This window comes from Dromiciops gliroides, chromosome 6 (genome assembly GCF_019393635.1).
Source record: "Dromiciops gliroides isolate mDroGli1 chromosome 6, mDroGli1.pri, whole genome shotgun sequence".
NCBI lineage: Eukaryota > Metazoa > Chordata > Mammalia > Microbiotheria > Microbiotheriidae > Dromiciops > Dromiciops gliroides.
The window spans coordinates 74,844,267-74,861,612 of record NC_057866.1 but is presented as its reverse complement, the minus strand read 5'-3'; positions in this window follow the sequence as shown (position 1 = coordinate 74,861,612).

Sequence of the window (17,346 nt, the reverse complement as noted above, 5' to 3'; positions counted from 1 at the left end):
TCAGCCCTTGCACCAGAAGTGCTAGTCTTCCCTGAATGAATACCCCTATATACTCCAGATGTGCATTTACCCACATGGACGGACGGATGGATGGATGGATGGATGGATGGATGGATGGATGGATGGATGGATGGATGGATGGATGGATGGATGGATGGATGGATATATTCTGGATCACATCTTTTATACCACTTTTTAGTCACAAGCTATTATTCTTAATAGAAGGTAGTAATTATGCCCACTACTTCCATTTTCTCTTTCATGGTGGATATTAGATATCAGTTTTTTGTCCTCTCCTAGGTCTTCATTGACATACTGATCTCTCATGTAAAAATTCTCTCTATCGGGGGCAGCTAGGTGGCACAGTGGATGAAGCACTAGCCCTGGATTCAGGAGGACCTGAGTTCAAATCGGAACTCAGACACTTGACACTTACTGGCTGTGTGACCCTGGGCAAGTCACTTAACCCTCATTGCCCTGCCCCCCCAAAAAAAAATTCTCTGTATTGAAATAGCTGCTAGTTACTCACCTATAAATACTTTATTTTCTTAGAGAGCTGCTTGGGGCACTGAAACGTTAAGTGGCAGCTTGAGGCTACATTGATAATAAGTAACAGAGACATGATTTGAATCCAGGTCTTATGGCTACAGACCAGATAATCTTTCCACTACTCCACATTATCTCACATCTTCCTTTCCATTTCCATAGCCATATCCCTATCCTAGTATATCACTTGCTGCATGTAATATATCAATATCCATCCAAAAAAGCTAATGTGACAGTTTCTAGAATTAGGGAGCTAATGATATCATCATATTCTTCCTTGGTCAGACAAGTTTGAAAATCCACATTTTAGGAAGAACATTAAGAATAAGGTACCAATTACAGAAGAGGGTAAGTAGAAACAAGGATATAGAAAAGTAAGTTGGATGGATGAGGGATCTTTAACCTTGAAAAGAAACCATGGAGAAAACATACTGTTGCTTTTAAGGTAGTCTGACTTTTTGTGACCCCATTTGAGGTTTTCTTGGCAAAGTTGCTGGAGTGGTTTGTCATTTCCTTCTTTAGCTTATTTATAAATTAGGAAACAGAGATAAAAAAAGGTTAAGGGACTTGCCCAGAGTCACACAGCTAGTGTCTTGCAGTCAGATTGGAACTCAGGTCTTCCTGACTGCAAATCTGGTGCCCTATGCACGGCACCACCTAGATAACCTCCATAGTATATAATAGTGGTCCTCAATTATTTGAAATATTTGCCCCCAATGGATTAATATTGAAGAACAGACTGAAGCATGTTATTTTTTCACTTTCTTTCATTTTTCCTCTTTAATCAAGTTGTCTTGTACAAAAGGACAAATATGGTAATAATGTATATAATCATACATGTATAACCCATATCTGATTTCTTGCCACCTCAGGGAGGGGGGAAGGGGAGGGAGGGAAGGAGGAATAAAAATTGGAACCCAAAATATAAATAAATAAGAAATAATAATAATAATAATAAATAATAATGTTTATTATTTTTAAAAAAATAAAAGAAATTGAATCCAGAGGGGAAAGCTAGGAGCAGCAGATGGAAACTACCTAGAAAAAGTATTCAGCTTAATGTAAATGCAACCCTTATGCTAGAGGCTGGCTCTCCATCTGAAAGGTTAAGGTTCACTTTAGGGCATGACTCATCTATCCAGCTCATAACTATGGCCCCAAAATTTGTGGAAAGCACTACTTGATATAATTCAATTCTGCAGTGGCATGTAGAAAGTTTTGGTTCCTTTTAAGTAAACTAGGTAAGACTCCCAGTAGGCACTACCTTCAATAGGTCCTCAGCACCTCCAGATTTGTCAAAAGTCATTCCCTATTTTGTCTTTTCATGCAGGTCTGTTTAACTCCTAAGAATCAGAATCAAGCATATCTTCTGGATGTGCTCCTTTTCCCCACCTTCTTCTCATAGCTCCTTACAGAGTTAATTGGTACATTTCTTCAGGCTTATTCTGTCACCTTATGTTATTTCCCTCAGAAAGCACCACCACTATATTGTTGACTGTCTCACAAACGTCACAATTCTCCCTGAGGCATAGCCCTATTGCTAGACTGGGGACCTCTTGTAACTAAAGTCATCAACTTTTGTTGATACACTTAAAGGCCCTGAAATTTCCAAATCTTGATCAGTAAGCAGGAATTCCACCACTCTTCATCTATACAAGAACACTAATCACTAATAATAGGTTCAGATATAGTAACTACAAATCCTGATCCTTGGGATAGAAGAAACAACTCCCAGAAACTAGTTTCAAAAGGAAGATTTCCTAACAGTTATAGTTGATCATAAGATAATGTACTAGCTTATGCAGTGAGTCCCAGTATCAATAACTGTCTTCAAACAGAGGTTCATTGACCATTTTTTGGGGAGAAAATTCATTTCAAATATGGGATAGACTAGACAACTCAGGAGATCACCTCAACTGTGAGATACATGTAAGGCACTCGCCAAGAATGTCAGAAGGATCACAGAATCTTAGAATTGGAGCTGGAAGGATGATAATGTTCAAGTTGTCAAGCACCTTTTATTTTACAGATGAGGAAACTGGTTTATAGTATAATTGCCCTGTCCAAGTTTGCATAGCTAAAAAATGACTGAAATAAGCTTCATACTCAGCCCTTCCTGACCCCAAGAGCAGAACCTTTTCTGCTATGTTATGTAAGATTAAACATCCATTGCCCTGTTAATGTTTCTTTGAGCTACAGCACAGCCTTTTTCTACTTGCTGCTGCTATCTAGAGATGACAATAGCTATAGAGAGTCATAGGCTTAAGTATTCCTTGAGATTCCATATCCTCTTTTTATAAAACACTGTTTGACCACTGGCTGTCTCATCTGTGGCAAGTGAATGGGGTGGTATTTGGGAAAAGGGCACACATTCCCTACATACTGAGCATTGGGCAGACAGTTTGTTCCATTCCCATTGTGGCTCAAGCATTCCCCAAGACGCTGTGTTCCCTTCTTGCCTCACACCACAGCATGCATTTTCCCATCAAACCAGTGTTATGAATGAGAATGAAGATCCAAGGCTAACCCACAAAATTCTAACCCACAATGTAGATCATATTTGGGCAAAACAAAAAAAGAAAGAATCTTGATAACTACGGGAAAATGCTCTCTGAGTTTCAGATAATGTGCAGAACTCAACCCATTTGTAAACTAGGGGCAACCTATATATTACAGCTGATTCCTATTTTCATGAGACATCATCATTAAAAACAATCCTCAAATATTTGATTGTGGCAAAATGCTAGGTGTCATGACTTCAATTCAGTCCAATGAATAATCATTAAAGTGTCTGCTCTGTGCAAAATCTTGTGCTAAGAACTAGGGATAGATACACGGACAAAATTTCAATACACTTTCAATATGGCTTGCTGGCAAGGAGTATACATTCTACAGGGCATAAAAAAGAAATGTACAACTAAATGAATATAAAATATATATACTGTCATTACAAAGTGATTTTAGGGATGAGAAAGGAGATCAGGAAGGATTTGCTAGCTATGGCTGATAATAATTATCTGTTACTCTGCAATTCAAAGCAATATTCAATATATATTCTCCTAATATTCTACACTCTACTGTCTATATACCTGTATTCCTATGAAGTCAATTCACTTCAATACTCATTTATTAACCTATGTGCCAAGAACTAAATTATGTGCTAGGGGGAGAAAGAAAAGAAAGAAAAAGAAAGGAGGTATGGAGGGAGGTTGGGAGGGAGAAAAGAAACTGTCCTTGTAATCAAGGAACTTAATATCTAGTGAGGAAGAGGAAATATGTACATAGAGAGGTAAATTCAAACTATGTACAAAATGAATATTTTACCACTTCTGGGGGGTTAAGCAAAGGCTTATGCAGGGGGAGGTACTTAAACTAAGCTGGGGGAAAAAAACCCTAGGGATTACATGAAGTGGCAGTGAGGAGGGAAATTATTCCAGGGTGGGAGTAGTCCATGCAAAGGCAGAAGGGCAGGATGACCGAATATCATGTACAGAAAACAGCAAGTAGATTAGTTTAGCTAGAGTACAAAGGACTTGATGGGCAATAATGGAAAAAAAGTGTTAGATAGTTTGGAGCCAGAGTGAAAGGACTTAAATGTCAAACTGAGCAGATTGTGTTTTAACTTAGAGGCAACAGGGAAGTCCAGAAGTTTTTTGACAAGAGAAGTGGCATCAAATGTGTGCTTTAGGAATTCCAAGTTGGCAATAATATAGAGAACAGAATTAATAGGAAAAAGAATGAAAGTAAGGAAACTAATTAGGGGACACTTGCAATAATCCAGGCAACAGGATCTAAATCATCTAAATCAGGATGATGGCTATGTGAGTAGAGCAAAGGGCTGAGATACAGAGGATGGTATGACTACAGGACAATGCACAAGGAAGGGAGGGAGAGACAAGATAGAAAGAAATATATTCAAATTTATTCATACTGCAATCTTCCATTTTATAGGGGAGTCCACACATTCCAATACACTGTTAGAATTATTCATTGTAAATTTCTCTCCATCCTATTATATATTTTTTTTTCTTTTCAGCTCTGCCACCCTCTTTACAAAAAAGAAGGTGGTGAGAAAAAATGCATTCCGCACCAATGGTTTTATACTTTATGCAATATTCAACTCCCCTTGCTCTTTTCTTTTCCATTCATGTAGAAATTAAGCACTGGTTCTAATCCTTTCCTTTTTTTCCCTTTTTAAAACCTCTCTTCATAAATCTAGTCACTGAGGTTAGAGTTTGTTTAATGAATAATCCATCTTTCAAACTATCCTACCTCTTATTTATGCATCTCACCTTTCCTTTCTCTTTTACTGTTGAATTTAATTTATTTCTGCATCAAAATCTTTGTGCTTATGGGTGTATTTTACCCCCATTTGGCCTGTTCAGATGAATGTAAGGTTCAAATGATGCCCTGTTCCCCTAACCTTTCATCCTTGTTTTTCCAGTCTTCTATTGTTGCCCAACATGAATAACTAAAATACTAGTTTCTCCACTCATCCTCCCCTTCTTTCCCCAATATAGTCTTTTTTGCTTCCTTAACTTTTATATAAGGTCATCAAAATATAACCAAATCACACTATATACCTGTCTTATTTAACTCCTTCTATGAACCTTGATTCCACTAAAGTTCCAATTGTACTTTTAAAAGAACTGTTTTCTTCAGTCAATGTTTTACTTTCTTTTCCAAGCTATTGACTTTTTTTTAATTCTCTTGCATAACTCTCATTTCTTTCCCATTGTTTTCTACCTCCATTATTTGATTTTTTTAAATCTTTTTTGAACTCTTCACAGAAGACTTTTTGTTCTTGAGACCAATTACTCTTCCCCTTTTAGGCTTCACATGTAGGCATTTTGACAATGTTGTGCTCTTCTGAGTTTGTGTTTTGGTCTTTCCTGTTACCATAGTAGCTTTCTCTGCTGAGGGTTCTTTTCTATTTATTGCTCATATTTCAGCCTATTTTGTGACTTTTAAAGCTTAGCTCTGCTCCTAAGGCACAGGGGTTCCTGTACCAAGCTTCTTGTGCTGGGGGTGGGAAGCAGAGGCCTGATCATGGGCTTTCTGGTCTGAGGTCTCAGGGGCTCAAAGCTTCCTCACTGCTCTGGACTTACTCACTGAACTGGGGAGGTCTTAGGCCTAGTCATGCCTGTTTTGTAAGGTATTTCCCAACTGACTGTTTGCCTTCTGTTTGGGCAATCAAGGTCTCACAACTAGCCTTCTGTGCCACTACTGAACCTGGCCTATTGAGCCAGGACCCATGACCCTTAGCTGCTGATCTGTACCATAGCAGAGAGCCTCCTTCTGGCTTGCCCAGATACTTTCTGTACTGTGCTGTGCTCTCCTTTTACCCAAGTGAGATAGACTTTTCCTGAAGTCCTTCTAAGTTATCTTAAGTTGTAAGAGTGTTTCACTCCATCTTTTTGCAGGTTCTTTGGCTCCAGAATTTGTTTAGAGGCTCGATTTAATGTTGTTTCTGAGGGAAACTGGGGAGAGCTCAGGCAACTTCCTGGCTTCTCACTGCCATCTTGTCTCTGCCTCTGAGGTAGTATTTATAAAGGGATTGGCACATAACAGGAACTATATAAATATTTTTGATATTGTTGTTGTTACTATTATTACTAGTATTGTTGTTGTCATTACTTAGGCAAGACATTTAAACTCTCTGGGCCTCAGTTTCCAAATAAATGAGGAGATTGAACTACACAGTTTCTATCATGCCTTTATTCAATAAATTTATAATTTTATAAACTTCACCATCTTGGTTCACCTACTCTTGAGAATTTTGTAAAGATATTAACATTTCACCACAGAGCTTTTGTTACCAAAGCATATTGTTAAGAAACCTACTTAGCAGTTAACCCTTTTGGTGACATCTACGGGTTACTCTCACTTGTGGATTCTAAGAAAGCTCCCCCTAGCCATTAGTAGTCTCTATGAAATATAACTTCCTCAGCCCCTAGAAATATCTGCTCTACTTATAATCCTCTTTTCCTTAGTTAAAAAAAATCATTTCATGAAATACCAGAGTAATAAAATATTACAAAAGAATATGCACTTCATACCCCTTGAACTAATTCTTAGATAGAAGGTATACATTAATAAAGATCATACAGAGCATACACACATGGGGTACCTGGAGTACCCATCCACTCACATGAAGAGGTGCATCCAAAAACAAACAGAAAATGATAACACTGCACATGTGTGAAGGGGCAACTTATATATACAAAACAGCAAAAATACAAATATCTTCTAATAATTTCATCATGCAACCTTCTGCTAGGTTTATGTGCCTCAGGGCATTATATCTCTAATTCTCTCCTATTAACATCTCATTTTAGCTGCCCCCTAATAGACACCACACACCCACTATTCTCAACCAAGCCTTGTCTTGTCTCCATTTCAGCTAGTCTTCAATTATTTACTATAACTTAATAGACTGTCTACCAAGTACTGGGGATGCTATGGTTAGTAATTCTCTTCTCTGTGGGAAAGGGCATTGCCCTATTAGTCAGCTATTTTTGCCACCTCTAACCAATTGGAGGATGTTGTCAATAGTAAGTGTTTTCTCAGGAAGGCATGGTTGTGGGCCCTCAGCCAGATTCTTCATGCAATGATTATGAAATTCTTTATCTTAGACTGTCAATAGAAGTTTGAAAATTACAGACTGATTCCTCATATGGTTCTTTCCTCTTGCTGATTCCTTGCATTCACTGCTGACTTCTTCACTTCAATTTTCATTTGTCTTATGATCCTAAATTTATGTTAAATCTCAGTTCTTACCAAATCTGGAACAAATATTATGAGGGGTTTAATTGCCAACAGAAAAGGAGTTAAATTAAATGAAGGGCAGGAACTACCTTCAAACAACACACAACATAGCAAAATTTATGGGATTCACCCAAAGTTGAACTTAGGGGAAAATTTATATATTGAATTGCTTACATCAATAAAATAGTGAAAAATCAGATCAATGAATTGAGTCACAAACACTAAAACACTAGAAAGAGAACGAATTAAAAATTCCCAATTAAACAACAAATTGGACATCATGAAAACCAAAGGAGAGATTAATCAATTTAAAAGTAAGAAAACCATTGGACTAATAAATAAAACTAAAATCTAATTTTATAAAAAATAACAAAATAGGTAAAACATTGGTTAATTTGACTTTAGAAAGGAAAGATGAAAACCAAATTATTAATGTTCAAAATTGAAAAAAGGTGAATTCACCATCAATGAAAAGAAAATTAAATACTTGTTAGGAGCTATTTTTCCCAATTATATGCCAATAAATTTGCCAATCTAAATGAAATGGATGAATATCTACAAAAATAGAAATTATTCAGTTTAACAAAAGAAAAAAATAAAATAGCTACCTCAATCTTAGAAAAAGAAATAAAGCAAGACATCAATGAACTTCCCAAGAAAAAAAATATCTAGGACCAGATAAATTCTATCAAACATTTAAAGAGAACTTAATCCCAATACTATATAAACTGTGTTGAAAAATAGGAAGGGTCTGACCAAATTCCTTTTATGACACAAACATGCTTCTGATACCTAAATCAGGAAGAGCCAAAAGAGAGAAAGAAAATTATAGACCAATTTCCCTAATGAACATTAATGGAAAAATTTAAAATAAAATACTAACAAAGAGATTACAACTATATTTCACAAGGATCATAGGCTATGACCAGGTGGGATTTATACTAGGAATGTAGTGCTGATTCAATTTTAGGAAAACTCTCAACATCATTGACGATATCAGCAACAAAACCAAGAGAAATCAAATGACTATATCTCAATAGATGCAAAAAAAAAAAAAAAAAGCCTTTGACAAAATGTAGCACCCATTCCTATTAAAAACATTGGAGAGACAGCAATACAATGATCCAAGACAATTCCACAGCACTAATGATGAAGTATACTATCTACCTCCAAAGAAAAGACTGATATTGTTTCAGTACAAACTGAAATATGATATTTTTCACTTTCTTTTTTCTTTTATTTGAGTCTTATATGAAATGAATGATATGGAAAGGTTTTATATAATTGCACATGTATAACCTATATCTGATTTCTATTAACATCTTGGTGGGGGGAGAAGGAAAGGGAGGAAGGGAAAAAGGGATAGAATTTGGAACTCAAAACTTTAAATAAAATGTTTTTTTAAGATATGTATGTATGTGTGTTTCATATATGTCACATTTATCATATAGACATATATATGCCATGTTATTTTGCCCTAAATGTATTTGTCATATAGTATGAGATGGAAACAACTATATACATGTTGACAATAAGTTTGATGTAGATACTGATAACTGTCATGTGAGACAAAACAAATATGATAAGATTTCAGAAGATGGAGAAATTATTTCATTAGAAATATTTTTAGAAAAGTTCTCACAGAGACTGTGACATAATGACACAGTTGAATAAATATTCATGAAAAATAACTGAATAATTCAGGCTTTTACCAGTATGAGATACCAACAAAAAGTAGACTATTGGCTGTATCCACTATTAACTAAACTCTCAAATTTCATTCATCAGCAATAGTATTATTAAATGCCATTGTAATCAATATATTTTATTATAAGAAAGAAGTCAAAACCTGGAAGAATTGCCCAGTTTCATAGAACTTCAGAGTTGGAAAGGACTCTCATCTAACCCTTAACTTAAAAACAATACCCTTTATGATATATAGGAAAATTCAAAGTTCAATATTTGCTCAAAGGAAAAAAGCAAAAACAAACAAAAAAAAACGCTTCACTTTTCAAGGAAGGCATTTGAGATAACTTTAATTGTTTGGAAGCTTTTCCTACATCAGTGTTTACTCTGACTCTATACTTAACACCTGTGTTTTCTAGATTAATCCTCTATGGTCAAACAGAAGAAATGACTTTCTTCTGGGTACCATCCCTCAGACACAAAGACGGTGATCCTGTCTTGGCACTTAGGTGATGTAATGGATAGAGCATCAGGCCTGGAGTCAAGACGACATGAGTTCAATTGTGGCCTCAGAAACTTACTAGCTGTGTGATCCTGGACAAGCCACTTAACCTTATTTGCCTCTGTTTACTTATCTGTAAAATGAGCTCAACAAGATCGCGGAAAACCACTTCAATATCTTTTCCAAGAAAACTTCAAAACAGGTCACAAAGGGTCAGACATGACTGAACAACTACAATCCTGTCCATTTCCTGTAATATCAGCTTAAACTTTTTTGTTCTCAAGCATAAACATCCTTAGTTTCAACTAATCCTCATGGCATGGATTGAAACTCTTTACTATCCTAGTTTCCCTTCTCTGAGTACTCTCCATTTTATCAATAAACTTCCTACCTGAAATGAACACAATTTCCCAAATAGAGAATAAGCGGAGAAGCATACCATTGGACTTCCTTATTCCTGGAAGTCACATGTCTCTTAAAGCAACATCAAACTACATTAACTTTTTTGGCTGCCTAGAAACCTTGAAAAATCATATAAAGCACAAAGGCAAGATTATTTGAAACACTTCCTTTGTGGAGGTGAAAAGGGAGAGGGGCATCATGGAACAGTAGAAAAATTGAGGTTCTGGACTTAGAAGCTTTGAGCTAATATCCTATTTTCTTAATTACGACCTATGTAATTCTGGATAAGTCACTTAATCATCAGAAGCCTCAGTTTCCTCAACTGTTAAATTAAGACTATATGACATGGCAGGTCCCCCTGGGTTGAGATCTGTTATACTCTGGTACAGAAAAGTGTAACATGCTGAAAAAAATAAACCACAGGATCTATTTTGGGGGTGGGGTGAGATTGAGATTGGGTACCTGGGAGCAAGAAATGCTTTGCTTTTCACAATTTATTTGTGCTATACACATTTAATCCAGTCACCCCTTAGCTACAGACTGGCTTAAAAAAAACATTTTGGGGGGAATAGTAACAACAAAAACCCTGCTACCTACTTGGAATCAGCAGTGACGAAGCCTTAGGGATACCTCGTGGTTACTGGAACATCTCCCTTTCCCATATTCAATTCATTTCAATTTGTTTCCATTTCAATTAAATACAACAAATGTTTATTAGTTGCTTCCTATGTGTTAAGCACAGGAGACATAGTCTCTACCTTCAAAGAGCTTATGTACTATTGAGTCTCTGTTTATTTTCTCCAAGGAGAATTTTCAAGTAGGGGAAAAGCATTTTAGTCCTAGTTTTACCCTGGGATTATTATTACCTGTGGAACTCTGGATAAGTCTCTTAGCCACCCATGTCCCCAGTTTCCTGATCAGAAGAATGAGGGTTTGGAATTAAGTGTTTTCTAAGATGTTTTCCAGTTATCAATCTGTGATTTGTTGCTCTTCCTTTCTTAGATTTAGGAAGAAAGTAGGCTCTTTACTTTAAACTCCACCTGAAAGTGAAGATATAATAAACCAGAATTAGACACTATAAGGTCAAGGAGATAAAAGGCCTCATCAATGAGGCACATCAGTGGGTACCTGGGGTTAATATCTATTTATTTGATAATTACAGCCAGTGTGTGTATTTATAGTTGTCTTTGGCTTCCGAGCAAATTTTTAATAAGGCATACTGAAAACACAGCTCTCATGATCTAAATGCCTGTAATCTCCCTAGGGTCTAATTATCTCTAGATAACCTTGCCCCTTGAAGACATATGTATTGTTATTATAAAAAATGTTTATTTTAGGGAATGACATATATTTTGTAGCATAATAGCATTAAACTGTCATATCAGAGCACTAGCAACAATATAAATGAGGGGAGGCATTCAGAAGGATTAGCTCACTCATAGTAATTAGTTTACCAGACATACTGAAGGAACTGAAAACTCACTCATAAATAATTCCTGTTTGTTTTTGCAGACTTGACAAAGAGAAAATGCCATAGAAAGAAGACCTCTTTTAGGTCCCTGATATTCATTCATTCATTCATTCAATCAACAAACATTTTTCAACTATACGGTGTTAAATGCTGGAAGAGATAGCAAGATGAATGAAGAAGGGCAGGGGAAATAACAAATTTATACAAATGACTATAATGCAAAGTAAAACATAATTTTATAAGGAAGGTAGGAACAAAGTGCTGGGAATTTAAAGGAAGAAAAGGTTACTGGTGACTGGGGAAGATCTAAGAAGCTAAATGAAAAAGGTCATTTGAATTAGAGCTTGAGGGATAAATGGCATTTCATAAAATGGAGATAAGGATATGTGCTTGGGTAATAGGGGAAGGAGAATGACAATAATTCTGAACATTAAAGGCAGAGAGCTAATCTTTTATTATATTTCTTTGCCTGTTCAATGTCAGTAATTCATCCAGGTCAATCCTTAAGGATTTAATGAGTGCTTACAATGTTCTAAATAAAGGTTAAAAACACAGCTCTTGTCCTCAAGGAGCCTACAACCTTATGAAAGAGACAATGTGTAAATAACTGGCACATCACACAACTATGCATGTTATGCATGTACATATGTACATGCATGTATCACACAAACATTTATGGGAATGAATGAATTTAATCTCTGTGTGAATGCCATGTCAGTTAGTTACATGTTGTGTGTATGCATACATGGAGGGTCTGTGTGTGACTGATGGATAGAAAGCACTCTGAGTAAAGGCATTACAAAAGGAGAATGAGCTAGGGGAAGAGAGGGAATCAGTAGACTCTGATATTTATTGTAGAAAAGCATTTTACCTAATCTTAAAAGAAGTAACAGAAACTAAAAAGCAAAGGTAAAGAGGGCAACCATTGGAAACAACCATTGAAAAGACCTGGAGGCTGTAGATGGAATATCCTGTAAGATTATTATTTTATGGATTGTAATATAGATTTCCTCTACCATGACCCAGTTCTTCATACTGAAGTCTTCCCCTGGTTCTCTGGAATTCACATATTGAACCTACACTTCCTTGGCCTGTGCCTCTGATGGGACGGCTTTTCACATAACCTGCATTTAAAAAGGTGCCCAGAGCAACCATATTCCAGGCTTGTCTATGCTGGACTCTGTTTCCTCTATAATTCCTAAACTATTTTTATTTTTCCCCCTCTCCTTATGCAGGTTCCTTCTATGTGTTTTCTTTCCCTATTAGAATATAAATTCTTTGGGAGCAAGGAATGGCTTTCTTCCTAGTTTTATTAATATTTCAAGGAATTAAAACAGTGCTTGGAATATAATAAGCAATAAATAAATCATAGATTACTGTGTACTAGAAATAGGAAGTCCACTTTAGATTACAGAATAGGAGGAGGAGACTAAAGTATATGAAAATTACAGAAATACAAAGAGGTCATGGTGGGAAGGCTTTAACGACCAAACAAGGTTCGATTTTAATATTTGATTCAAGAGATAATAGGCTGCCACTGGAGTTTATTGGGCTGGTGGGATCAGGGCTAAATCTGCAGTTTAGAAATATCTGTGGATAATGCCATAAGACAATACCTGGAACATCAAAATCCACAGAAGAATGTCCTGAGATCACTTTCCAACCAAAGACAACTTAGAAGGTCAGAAGGAGAGGGTTACTGTACTGAGGCAGGAGTAGAGATCATCCCCACAGTCATGTTGACATGGATCCAATCATAGGCAGGCTGAGCCAGGGAAGGAGATCCCCAGACCCTCTGAATCAGCTGCAGCACCAGTGTTGTCTGGAACTAAGCACAAGGTCTGGAGAAAGGGCTAAATGGTTGGCAGGGGGGAGATTGCAGGGGTCTTTGCTGGTGCTGTGGCTGAACTTGAGTTTTTCAATCCTGCTGGGAACCAGGAAGTAGGCTTGAGAAGCAGTGGCACAGGTGGGGGAGGGGCAAAGGCTCATCAGAGCTACCAACGACAGCACACAAAGTTTTGATTTCTTGTTAATTACTAAATTGACCTGGAGTTAACTATGGACCAGGGAACAGGCCAGGTGAGTGAAGAACCTGCCCTTCCTTAAATTATAACACCTGGGACCCCCTGAAGTTTGGGACAGTGCAGCCTGGAAACAATGTCCCACTTTAAGGAGCTAGAAATCAAGTAAAAGAAAGGCAGGATGAGCAGAGAGAGAAAGGTGAGTACCATAGAAAGTTTCTTTTGTGACAAGGAAGATAAAGATGCACCCTCAGAAGAGGATAGCAACATCAGGGCTCCCCCATCCTAACCTTCCAAGAAAAATATGAATTGGTCTTAGGCCATAGAGACACTCAAAAGGGACTTTGAAGGTAAAGTAAGAGGTAGAGGAAAAAATGGAAATAGAAATGAGAGTTATGCAGGACAGTTATGAAAAAAAGTCAACACCTTGAAAAGCCAAATTGGCCAAATGGAAAAGGAGGTACAAAAGCTCTCTGAAGAAAATTGTTGCTTAAAAATTATAATTGAGCAAATAGAAGCTAATTACTTTATAAGAAATCAAGATACAATAAAAGAAATCCAAATGAATAAAAAAATAAAGGGCAATGTGAAATATCTCCTTGGAAAAACAGCTGACCTGGAAAATAGATCCAGGAGAGACAATTTGAAAATTATTTGAATACCTGAAAACCAGATCAAGAAAAGAGCTTAGACATCATCTTTCAGGAAATTGTCAGGGAAAATTTCCCTGATATTCTAGAAGCAGAAGATAAAATATAAATTGAAAGAATCAATTGATTACCTCTTGAAAGAGATCCCAAAAGGAAAGCTTCCAGGAATATTATAGACAAATTCCAGAGCTTCCAGGTCAAGGAGAAAATATTGCAAGCTGCCAAAAAGAAAGAATTCAAGTACTGTGGAGCCACAGTCAGAATTGCACAAAATCTAGAAGCTTATACATTAAAGCATCAGAGGGCTTTGGAATGTGATAATCTAGAGGGCAAAGGAATTGGGATTACAACCAAGAATCACCTATCCAGGAAAACTGTGTATAATCTTTCAGAGGACAAAATGGGACTTCAATGAAAAAGAGGACTTTCAGGTATTTGTGATGAAAAGACCTGAACTGAATGTAAAATTTGACTTTCAAATACAAGACCCTAGAGAAACATAAAAAGGTAAAGAGGAAAAAGAAAATAAGAGAGATATTAAAAGGTTAAACTGTTTACATTCCTCCATGGGAAGATGATACTTCTAACTCATGGGAACTTTCTCAGTATTAGGGCAGATGATGGAAATAGGTTTAGACAGAAAGCACAGGAGGGAATTGATTATGAAGGGATGATATCTGCAAAGTATTTATTTTTTGTTTATCTTTTTTTGTGGGGTGGTTGGAGTTGTGTGACATGCCTAGGGTCATGCAGTGGGTGAGTGTCTTGTGTCTGAGGCACGAATATTTCTTTTATTCCTTTTTTTAAAAAATTTATCATTACATTTAAAGGTAGTTTTCAACATTCCTTTTTATAGGAATTAGAGTTCCAAATTTTTCTCCCTCTCTCCTTTTTCTCCCCCCCCCCCCACAAGACAGCAACCAATCTGATATAGGTTCCATGTGTACAATCCATAAGTACTCTTTTTTTTACTCTGTGTTCAATCAGTATCATTTTTTTCTCTGAAGGTGGATAGCATGTTTCATCATCAGCCCTTTGGGATAGTCTTGGATCATAGTATTGCTGACAGTAAAGTCATTCACAATTACTCATAGAATAAGACTACTCTCACTATGTACAATGTCCTCCCAGTTCTGCTCACTTCACTATACATCAGTTCATATGAGTCTTTCCAGGATTTTATGAAATCATCCTGCTTGTCATTACTTATAACACAATAATATTCCATTACAAACACATAGCACACCTTCTTCAGTCATTCTTCAATTGATGGACATTCCTTTGATTTCTTAGCCAGCACAAAGAGTTGCTATAAATATTTTTTGTACATTTTTTTTCCCTTTTCTATTTTTCACAATTACTGTTGTTAACTGGCTCCCCGTCATTCTATTCCATTCCCCATGATATTTACTCTATTATGTACCTTCTTTCACCCTATTGTTCCTCAAAAGGGACCATAATACAACCTCAGAAGAAGAAGAAGAAGATAATAACAGGGATTTGCTTCTGACTGTCCCCTCCCCTAATCTGCCCTCCCTTCTTTTGCCCCTCCCTCCTTATTCCTCATCCCATCCTAATTTCTTGCAGGTTTCTATAGATTACTCCACCCAAATGGGTGATTATGTTAATCCCTCCTTGATCCAGCTCTGTTGAGAATAAGGTCTTTGAGCCTATTCTATTGAATGAAAGTTTTACATCCCTGCTCCTCCCACATTTCTCCCCCTAGTCCATAAGAACTTTCCTGCTTCTTTCATGTGAGATTTCACCTCATTCTACCTCTCACCTCCCCCCTCCCCCAGTGCAGTCCTCTCACCCCTCAATCCTACCCTAAAGATGTAACCATGGTTGTATTATGGTTTAACTTTCCCCCAAAAGTTTTGATGGTCTTCTGCTTTCTCTGCCTACTCACCCTGGATTACTATTGCTTGGCTTTTAACTCCTTCTTAAAGTGTAGTGATGCTTCCAGGTCACACTGTTCAAGCTACAGCATGGCCTAGGGGTTGATTGGGCTTCTTCTCAGCCTGCCTGTCCTCTATTTTATTTGATTTTAAACTCTCCACTGGGGGTGGGGGTGGGAGGGCTGCTTCTTGGCTTTGTTCTTGTTCCCAGCTTCAGAGGGTCCCAGGTGTTTTGGATTGGGGAGCAGGCAGGTTTTAATCTTGCCTGGCCTGTTCTCTGGTCCAGAAATATCCTCAAGCCTACTTACTAAACAACCAACCAGCAAAGATTTCTGTGGTGTGGTTCTTAGCTTTGATGAGCCTGCTCCCCTGCTCCCCTCCCCCACCTGGGCCTCCTGCCACACAGGATTTCTTTCTGGTTCCCTGATGGGGTGTGACAGTCGAATTCTTACCCTCAGTTCACTGGTACCCCTGCACTTAACCCCTGGCCAGCCGTTCAACCCAACCGTGTTCTCAGTTCCAGAAGTCACCTGTGCTGCAGCCGATTCAGAAGCATTGGGGCAAATTCACCTGGTGGGTGCCTAGTGTGTTGGCCCAATTGTGGGGTTAGGCTTTATTCACGGCCCAGCACGGCCCTCTGAAATCTATCTATAGCTGGAGAAAACTCTCATCCCATATTTTTGTGTGTTTTTCTGCTCCAAGGGTTCTCAAATTGATATTTTTGGGGGTTATTGTATCAGGAGTTCTGTGCATTTATTTGTCTTTCCTCTGCCATCTTGGCCCCACCCCCTAATCGGTGCACTTTTGAGAGGAGCCAAGTCTATGCTATTTTTCATCACACAATGTTTCTGTTACTGTGTTCAATGTTCTCCTGGTTGTGCTCCTCTCAGTCAGCATCAGTACATATAAGCCCTTCCAGGTTTCTCTGAACTCCTCGTTTCTTAGAACACAATAATATTCCATTACATTCATATACCACAACTTGTTTAGCCACTCCTCAATTGATGGGCATTCCCTCAGGTTCCAATTCTTTGCCACCACAAAGAGAGCTCCTATAAATATATTTATTTTTAACATGTGAGTCCTTTTTTCTTTTTTATGATCTTTTCGGGATACAGACCTAGTAGTGGTATTATTGGGTCAAAGGTTATGCACAGCCCCATAGCTCTTTGGGCATAGTTCCAAACTGTACCACCAACAATACATTAGTGTTCCAATTTTTCCACAGCTTCTCCAACATTTACTATTTTCCTTTTTTTTGTCATATTAGCCAATCTGATAGGTGTGAGGTAGTACCTCAGAGTTGTTTTAATTTGAATTTCTCTAAACAATAGTGATTTAGAGGGGCAGCTAGGTGGCACAGTGGATAAAGCACTGGCCCTGTATTCTGGAGGACCTGAGT